At 42.9% G+C, this 10,252-nt stretch overlaps 1 long non-coding RNA gene across 1 annotated transcript in view; it reads left to right on the top strand.

Moving 5' to 3' along the window:
• The first annotated feature begins 5,136 nt into the window (after window positions 1-5,136).
• Window positions 5,137-10,252, top strand: part of LOC117314520 (uncharacterized) — a 5,441-nt gene continuing 325 nt past the window's right edge. The window contains exons 1-3 of the long non-coding RNA XR_012324960.1: window positions 5,137-5,739; window positions 5,953-6,038; window positions 7,003-10,252. The exon at window positions 7,003-10,252 is cut by the window's right edge and continues 325 nt beyond it. This is a non-coding gene — a long non-coding RNA (uncharacterized lncRNA). The remainder of the gene's footprint in view (window positions 5,740-5,952; window positions 6,039-7,002) is intronic.

Genomic DNA, 10,252 nt, shown 5'->3' with positions numbered 1-10,252 from the left:
CCGAGCAACTATTATCCACTTCTCTCTGATTACTCGCGCGCACTCGCAAAACGCGGACTGGACTCGGCCCGGGCCGCGGCCGCCGCCGCCGCCGCCCGCCCGCCGGGCCCTGCGCCCGCCCGGGCGCACCCTCGCGGGCACCAGCGGCCCCGGGCCGGGGGCTCGGGAGGCGCCGCAGGCGCCCGGAGCGCGGCGGCGGCGTGGGGCAACTGGAACCTGCACTTTCCCCTCGTGCCTCCGTCTCCTTGCCAACCGGGCGTTCGCGTGTTTGTTTTCACGTCTAAAAGGCCCGATACAAAGGTGGAAAACGAGTCTGACGAGCAGACAAAAGAGGGAGAAGGGCTGAGGAACAAAGTTGTCCACTGGCCCCAAAGGTTACGACGAGCCGGCGGAGAAAGAAAATATTTGGGCAATCTGTGCAAAAGTACTGCCTCTCCCAAGAGTTATGTAATTTTTCAGAATGTTAGCCTCTCTCCCTTGATTTCGGGCCATCAGCGTATTTCCCACAACTTCTTCAAACTGCAAAATTAGGAAAGAGTTTAAGTGAAGGTTAGCACATTCCCGGAGCGCTGTGCCCTGTACACAGCAGGTACTCAATATATGCTTATTATTGACTGCACCTGCCCAAAGATAACGTTGATATAACTTTTTTTTAAGGCATCTTATGTGTGTACGTAGGCTTATCAACGAAAACACGAAGTAGTCCCAGAGGAGCATTTTTCCTGCAATGCACTTGTCTGTCTTCTCTCTGAAGGGAACGTCCTCAAATATGTAGAGTGGTGCCTTATGCTCCCAACAGCTTGCACGTGGAAATTTAACTATTGGCAGCATAATAGCTAAGGTTTATCTCTTGTCTTCATAAATCTGTATGATGCCTTTCCCCCTATTTCAGAGGTTATGTGCACAATTAACCCTCTTGATACGGGTTCATTCCTAAGTGATGTGAAACAAAACTAAAAGAAATACATGTTATATTTAATAAACATAAGATCAGTAATGATATAAATCCGTCAAATCTAATCCTAGAGCAAAAACGTTTCACGCTTTGTTTTTTTTAAAAAAAAATACTATCCATTATTCTATCACTTTTTGATGCTTTAAATGTTTTTATTATTGTGAATTTGTCACCTGGTAACATCTTGAATATCTTCAAAAGCAGGACTTCTTAACCTGAACAATAGCTCAGTTGTACTAGTGTACTAGTGTGGACTCAGTTTTCATGGAGAGAAAGCACTTGAAACCAGAGCTTTCAAGAAGTCCTGCTAGCTGAAATGATACATATGATTTTGGTAGAATGTAGCTTTCTAAAATCATCTCATTCTTTAGCTTTCCATAAAGGCTATTTTAGTTTATTTCAACTGCAGTGGTTATTTTTGTTTGCTTGACCGAGTGTAAATATGTTACGTGACTAAATAGAAAATGATAGATGTGAAAAACTGGTGACTGATTGGGGGAAGGGGAATCAGGTGCACACCCAAGGGTCATTACAGAGTGTAGAAACCACAAATTTGCATTCAACAAATTGCAAACAACAGGAAAACAGGAGTTATATCATCATGTGTAAGAGAGAATAACAGAACCGTAAGGTAAATTCATGCCAAATCATTCATCAGTTTTTGCCAAGAGAATACTACATCTTTGTTAGTGTGCCTCTTTGACACTTTGTCCTGGATTTTCTCCCTCTATATATTCAAATACATACTAATTATATGATTATACCACATAAGTTGAATTTTTAAAGTTTTTCATATGCAAATATAAATATGTCTGTTTTGTGTATATGTGTTTATACATATATTCTAAAATCCATTACATATGTATGCTTTTAAACATTTATAGTCAAACTAAATATATACATATAATCATAAAAATGCATTTTTTCAAACTGATAAAATACATCAAAGTCAGTTTGTACAAGTGTAGCCGTATTTTGTGGCTTATTTTCACAACTAATCCTAAAAAGGGAAAATGAGTCACCAAGTTCACCTCTGGCCCTTTAAAAAAAATTTTTTTCATATAGAAAAATCATGAAACTTAAAAAAAAATTAGGTATGTAGGTCGAAATCTCTTTTAATTCCTTTTGCTTCAGCAAGTCAACTAGAAGATTGGAGCCAAGAGGCTATGAAATAGAGGCCCCCAGCACAATGAAATCAGTCTGCTATAAAAGGCGACACATGCCAGTTTCTCCTCCCCAATGGCAGATGCCACACCCTAAAGCAGACAGAAGGCACTGCAGTCTGTAAGAGAAGCACAACACACAAAGCCAGCAGGACTTGGTTTTGTCTCTTAAACCACAGAGAATGCTAAAATACCTTTTTTAAAAGCGTCTTGCTGAAGATAAGTAGTGGGCTCCTATTTATTCAACTTAGGCTTCTCAAACACACCTTCTCGGGGAAAACAAAAGCCTCTTAACAGTTTCATTTAAAAATCCAGGACTTAAATGCAATCACAGTTGTCAGGGGTCTGTGAGAAAGTGATGAAATAGGTTCACAATTTCACAAAAGCACAACTTGAACTATAAATTATGGTTTCTACTGTGCCAGTTGCCTCAATCATCCTATATGGCAATTCTACAGTATTTTTTAATGTAAAATAAAATACTAGAAATCACCGCGTACTCTTTTCCTAACGAATTTTTTATTTTTACACCTCTTGCCTAAATTTCAAACCATGGTGACAACTTTAATAAGTTACTCCAGCCACGAAGGAGCCCAGGAAGTGAAGGCCCAAAAGCTGCAGAGTGGCCTCTCCACGCCTGCAGCCAAGGTTGCCCCACACCTTCATGTTTAGCCAGAGGGTCACCCATTACTTTGTTAAACATTACTTTTTGGCTACAAAAATGGGGTTGGGTTTGGTGAGGTTTTTTTAACTATATGAAAAATTAATATTCAAATACAATTTCCTTTGAATAAGTTTTAGGGCAGTGAATAAAAGGCTCTTCAAACTTGCCCACTTAAAGAGGATTGAGCCAGATGGTAGTTTAAGAATGCCACGGTTCTGTTCTTTTTGCCTCATCGTAGCCCATCATCCTGTTTGCTTTAAGATTAGTCCCCTTTTAGTGTTCTGGTTATTTATTCGACAACTGAAACTATCACAATTCACTACCCATCATATTCCTCAGTATTCTTTGCATCATTTGGAAGCAATTTAGAATAAAGCCCTGTCAAGGTTTTACAAGTAAGAACTATTAAAGAATAAGGCTTTGGATACTTGCTTTCCTTTTAGATTTATGAGAAATGCAATGAATGGAGCTAATGGGATTTCCCTACTAATCTTGGTCAGCGACTTTAAAGAGCACTAAACAATTGTCCTTTTCACGTCTCTGATTTAGACGTTGGCAGTGAATAACTAAGTAAACGCAAGATACGGGATGTAGCATTTGGCTTGAAACAACTATGCAAATTTAATAGTGGCCCATAAGTTTAGGACACAAAACAATTAGGATTTGAAAAAAATCCAGGCAAGAAAAAATTTAAATAAATCTGGGGACTCTGACTAACAATAGCGCTACTATATTTACTAAGAATATTATAGTGGGGATAATAAACCTCCATGGGGATAGGGATAAACTACACTTTTTTTTTTTCCAACAAACTTATCTAGAATCCACTTTGTGACATTCCCTGAGAATAAAAAGATAAATATTACCTTCGTCCTGTCCTCAACAGGAGAGAGAAACTATTACCTAAAACATACTTAGGGCTGCCCTGAAACATCATAGAGGATCTGGCCAGGAAAGAAGTAAGTTCAGGCTTCCCCACCTAACAACCTTCCCTGCAGGTCTGCCCTGTTGGCTGCCATCAGCCGGGCACCTCACCCTAATACTGAGTCTGGCACGGCTTTGACATGATGCTGGGAACCCACCAATGTTGGAGCTAGACTTCCAGAACCCTAAGTCAGGTTTACCATTAGGCTACTACAGTTTCTCTCCAAAGTCCCTAGAAACATAGTAACAGCAGTGAAATAAATTACATTTATTTCCTTAATACATTTTGGAACACTGTACTATGTATCTTATACTGGACTGTCCACATTTTGAATGATGTGTAATAAAATTTTTTATTACAGCCTAGTTTAGAAATGTTCTATAACTTTTAGACAAATGTGTGTTCAATGGCATTTCTTTCACTTTATTCCCAAGATTGTCCTCATTTTGCCATCGTCAGAATCACTTATTGAGCACCTATGATTACATCGTGACATATACTCATCTATATGGCTTCTGTCACTGATAACCTGCTGCTTGCATAAAGGCACTTTATTGATAACACCACTCTAGTTCCTCATAAATAAATACTTGGGAAGTAAACATATTTGAGGTAATTTTGTAATAATCAAGAATATAAGGGAAATCATTTGGAGAGTTAATACCTCAATTTTATGGAAAGATGTTAGCGACCTAGCTGAAGGCCTTCTGCGTCTTTGTCATATGTGATTAATTGCTTCATAGTACATATAACCTTCTAAAATAAAACTACTTATCAAGCACAATAAATTCCAAACAATACCTCATGTGCATTAATGTAGTGCATTCGAGATATTTATTTCACCCTCCTTATCTTCGATTGCTTTGTCCCTAATTCATTAAGGGAATCAGTAAGCATCTTTAAGGGCAAATTACTGACAGTCATCTGATTGTTCTAAGGGCCAAAGGGCTTGGTGATATGCTGCTGTTATACCAAATGATATAATTTCATTGGGGAATTTGCTTATCAATGCATTCCTCTAGAAATGCCCAAGTGGTTAAGCATAAATATTTTTTTCTCTCCCTTACTTAAAGGAAATGTCCACATTGTAGTATGTTACTATAGGACTTAAAATTCAGGGGCCTATACCTGGCCCCTTCTCTGACCCTCAGACGTCTCCTCTCAAGCTGTACATCTCTCTGTGGTGCTGTGACCTGCTTTCTCAAGGACCATGTGGGATATAGGTTTCCCTCCCAAAGCAAAACCCACAAGGAGCTGCTGAGAAGGTAGCTTCTTGGCTCAACCCCATTCATTCATTCATTCATCCATCCATCCAGCAAATCATTGCCGAGCCCTGCCTAACTCTGCACCAGCCCTGTGCTAGGCTCTGCGGCACTACGCTGAGGGGGGCGGGGGGGGGAGGGGGTGTAAGGAACTTCCTGCACCGTCTACCAGCTCGACATTAATCAAATGATCCCACTAATAAGTGTCAAATTGCACAGAGATAACGTGCTCGGAAGGAAAGATGCCAGGGTTCTATGAGGGAAATAAACGAAGAAGCTGACGTAGCCTGGGGCCCGAGGGAAGCCTTCCCGGAGGAAACGTGGCTGGGACTGACAACCGAAAAGTGAGGAGAAATGAACCCGGGAAGGAAGGGAAAGAGCGTCGCAGACAGCAGGAGGCCAGCGGGGCTGGGGGCGGAGAGGGGCAGGAGCGCCGCCGCGGCCGCGGAGGAGGGTCCCCCGCGCTGGGCTCGCGCTTCGAGAGCCACGCGAGGAAGCTGCAGCGTCCGAGCCGGGGGCCGAGCCGGGGCCCTGGGTGGTCACGGGATCCACGGGCTGCTGGGAAGAGAGGCGGGGCCAGGGCGGCTGGGCGTGAGCGTGGGGCCGGGCCCGGGAGTCCAGGCTCCCGCGGCTCGGCCCCGGCCGGGCGCGCTCGTGCGGGGAGCCTCCTGGTACTCTGCGATACTAAGGGATAATAAAAGCATCGTAAGATGAGTCTATTTGAATGTTCACGGGTTTCTTTAAAACATACTCGGCCTCAAAAATAGAAGGTGATACAAGTGTGTTTTTCACAGAATAACTAAGATTCATTTATGTTTAAGTTACAGTGTCGTGCCCCACAGGCTGGGTGGTCTGTTAAAGCGATCACAAGTCTAAAAACAAGTAATAGGATGAACACCTTTTCGTTTAGTCCTTGTATGAATAACCTTACTTGGCAACCACACCAAGCCTGAATTTGAGACCCTCTGTACACCCTCCCCCAGTTACCTGTCATGACGGAGCATCATCCACGTGAGAGATGAGAGATGATGGAGCCAGGAAGGAGGCAGGAGGGACCACGGGGATGGAGGTAAGTGAACTGATTCCACCACTAAAGAGTCCACCACTTGAGTCCACCACTTAAGAATCTGCGGATTCTTCACTGAGCGAGGGCTTCCAACCAAGGATGTGAATGGGGGTTGCAGTTCAGCCAGAGCCTTACTTGCTGCCCATTGAGTCCTGGCACAGGACTGAGTCTGCTGGAGGATGGGGTGTCTTTTTCTAATTTGCACAAATCATCGTGCGTGCTTGCAGTGGCCCTCCATGGCAGGGAGGGCAAGGAAATAACATAGAACTTGGTAATAGATTGGATATGGGGGTGAGCAAATAGAAGGATCAAGTTCCTACCTCTCACTTCCTTTTCCATACCCCCCTTCCTGGTCCAAACCAATGATGAAACAGCTGGAAACTCCAGCTTTTATCCCTACCATCCTGTCCACTTCACCCTATCCATCGATCCTACCCAGTTTTCTCTGTACCACACCCCAACCGTTATGATAAGCCAGCTCTGTCCGTCATAGAATCTTAAACCTAAAAACAACTTAGAAGTTTTAAGAGACTGAGGGAAACTCCTCAGATCCACACGGTGCAAATATTTTGCGATGTGAGAGCCTTCTCTCTTACCTAGGAATCTGTGAGATTGAGATGATCCATGGAAAACTCTTTGAAACCAATAAACCAAATGAGTTGACACTCAACCCATAAGTTACAATTTGCCCCCTTCCCAGAGCCTCCTGTTTGCACAGCACCAAGGAATGCCATGCTTGTTGTCACTGATCTAAAGGACATCTCTGTCCAGTGTGGCTGCTTGTCCCCTGGAGTTAATGCAGTGTGACTGCCCTGCTCCTTCTGCATTTGCGAGAGGGCAGAGCTGTCATTTGCAGTCCCTGAAAGTGGGCATGGGAAGAAAGCAGGAGCCCAGGTTGGGAAATGCCCAGGCGTGGGCATTGTCCTTATTTTGTGTCATGACCTGGCTTTCTGCCACCTTTCCACAGGTGCAAACGTTGGGGCAAACCACCTCTAATGTCTGGAGGAGGAAATGGAGAGGCCAGGCCTGGGAGTCGGTGCTCCCAGGAGGCAGCGTTTGGAGCACCCAGCACGCACTCCCTTCCTCTCACTCACATGCCTATTTAGGGATAGGGCAGGAGTCTGGAAAAGGGAAAACCTCGGGCAGACATAGTTGTACTTAATCAATAAACCAAGCCACTTCCGGGCTGCTTTGAGTTTTATAATTATTATCACTTAACCTTTGTTGTGTCTGTCCTGTGCCCAGCACTCTGCAAACATGTGGCAGAGATGCAAGTTGCCTAACCTAATATCTGTTCTCCTCACCTGTAGTAAGAGAAGCCCCACTTTTTAACAGGGCACATGACCACTTGTAAGAAAAAAATGTCTGCACATTTCCCAGATGCCTTGGAGGTAGGTGTGTCCCTGTGTTGAAGGAGAGCTGTGGTGCTGGTTTAGTTACTGTCTGCCTCCGGACTTGGTTTATGAGAGAGAAAAATAAACCTCTGTTTAAGCTACTGATTTATTTTGCTTTGTTTTGTTTGGGGTTTTTTTCTTTTCTTTTTTTTTTCAGTAGGAAACAAAATCTACACCGAACTGATATAGTGCATTATGGTTTCTCATATAATTCTTACAACTCTTTGAGAGTTCAGTTAACCTCTTAAGCCTTGATTTCCTCCTGTGTCAAATAATAGTATCTACTTCTCTGGGCTTCTGAGGATTAGATGAAATAATCCCTGCAGATCTCTGAGCACAGTGCCTGGCACAAGGGAAGTGTTTGATACTCTTCTTTATTTTATTAAGGACCTAACATCTCTGTAGCTGGATCATCAATTCCTGAAGGATAACGTCCCTAGCTTCAGGATCTCTTCCATTTTCCACAATGCTCAGAACAATCCTGGACCCACAGTGGGCTCTGCACTTAATTGCTGAGAGAACTTTGTGGCTGAACACAAATGTGCCAATAAAATTATTTACCTGCATTTTTAAGTTACTTGTTTCTTTCAGTGCTGAGAACTGATGTAGTTTAAGCAACAATGACTTTTTATGTAGTTACACTTTTAAAATAAAGACAGGATTCTTAAATTTATTTTTTATTTGCCTCAAGGTATAGGAAGTTCTTCTTAAAAGGTCAGGTCTACCTATTTGTCTGATGTCCCATCTTATTCTCTAGGTAAGACTTCATTATTCTTGTTGGCTAAAGAAGCATTGTGTTGGCGTGAGATTTATAACTGGAGAGAGAGTTACAGTGTTGCATTGAGTGTGTTTAATGCTGGAGCACATCACAGTAGTCTTGGTCTGTACTAGTTTAGCGTGGCACTTGTTTATAAACAACATGATTATTAGTGCCGATTCTATGAGATTGGCTTTCCACTGACCCCAATAGAAACAATGCAAATATTCACCCTTTTCTAAAGCATAGTAAAACTCCTGTGGTTTTTGAAACCAAACCAAGAACCCATGTAGAAAAGCCTGTGGATTATTTTAAGTGAAGTTATTTTTTTTTAATCACATGAACTTTTCACCATATGCTGTTTATTTTTTATATCCTGCACAGGCTGAAAAATGAAAATAGAACAGGCCACTATGTTTTATAGGGGCACATCATTATGAGGATGACATACACAAAGTCTGGGGAGTTCAGAGAAAAACAAAGATGATTAAGGGTGCTTTTTAAGATGACTTATTGGAAAAGATTTTTAAAGCTCTATATGTTCATTAACTCAGCAACCCCCAGGAGGCAAGCAGGAAGACTGCTTCCCACCACATGAAAAGAGTGTTACCTCGAGGGGCTTCCTGATCTGTAGAAAGAAGCTGGATTCACATCCCAGTTCCTCATTTATGGGCTCTGCATGTTTGGCAATTTACTTAACCTTGTTGTGCAGCAGAATGTACGTGAAACACTAAATGTCTACTTTGCAGGATTTGGGGTGCAAGAATTAAATGAGAGAGTATTTGTAAAGCATTTAACATATTACCTGGAATTAAACAGGTAAGTAGGGTATGTGTGTGTATATGTATTTTAATTTCTAAATAGAACAGTTGTCTGGCATGTGATTTCAGGAAAACCAGGTATACTCCACGCAACCCCAAACGTTCCTCCTGTTGCCTAATTAAAATTTCTCCATTAAATCTTTATGGATTTGTTCCTTTCTCTAAAGGCTTTGAGCCCTGTCAAAATACAACTATGCTTATAACGAGGAATACCTTAAGCTTCTATCTATCAGTCATTTACACCTTATGGTGAATATACTCCGGATCTATGCCTGAAGGCCTGCTTTGATGCAGAAGACGGGATGAGAAGCAGGATGTGGGTACAAGAGAGAAGGTGAGAGGAAGAGGAGTGACTGCGGCGAATGGGAGGCTGAAATGGCAGAGGGACAAATTCTGTTTACTGGAGAATTCCGTTACCCTCAGAAACAGTGTAACGTATTAATGGGCTGAAAGTATGAAAAGGAAAGCATATCTAAATATTGAAGAAGTTTTGCTTTCCATCCTAAGAGCTCAGGCTTGCGGATCGTCAAGCATTTCCTAAGGCTGGAATCCCAGGATTTGTCATTGCTGTGTTACGGTTGACCTTTGGCAGATCGAGGTGGGCACTGATGGGGAGAGGCAGAATGGGGGTGTGTTTCCAGGCCAAAGATCATTCCATGATTCTGTGGCTAGAGAGGACAGCGGATGATGTGGAACACTTTTACTTTGGAGGAGATAAGGAAGCACAGTGAACCAGCTCCACTACAGAAGAACACTGGTATCAAAGCCAGAGGGATGGGAGAAGCTCAGGGAACGGTGACCCGGGGACAGCCCTGCCCTGGCCAAGATGGCACCCTGTCTGCCCTGATACACTTTTGCTGATTCCTCTCTCTGTGCACTTAATTCCTCTGGATGTCCAGCCACTTCCTCCAGAGTCTGGCTCACTGCTCACCTGCTCTGAGACGCTGTCCCTGATGGATTGCATTTGTAATCACTTGCCCCACCAGACTCTCTCACACCTCTATGCCATTACATTTGCTACTTTCTATTCTCTTTCCCGTTGCTTGGTCAAGAGCTTTGGTCTTCCAAAGTTCAGCCCAAATGTCACTCCCATTGTGAAGTCTTCCTGATCACAGTTCCCACACACCTAGTGGAATAGTCACCTGTGAGCTATGAAACCAGCTGTGGACATCACTGTTTTGGCCCTTATTATATTATACTGTAAATTTTTGTGAATTTTTACATCTCCACCCCTAGACTGAGTAC

Source organism: Tursiops truncatus, chromosome 12 (assembly GCF_011762595.2).
Source record: "Tursiops truncatus isolate mTurTru1 chromosome 12, mTurTru1.mat.Y, whole genome shotgun sequence".
Taxonomy (NCBI): Eukaryota; Metazoa; Chordata; class Mammalia; order Artiodactyla; family Delphinidae; genus Tursiops; species Tursiops truncatus.
Note: the sequence above shows the minus strand (reverse complement) of the source record. Positions and strands in the feature narration are given on the sequence as shown.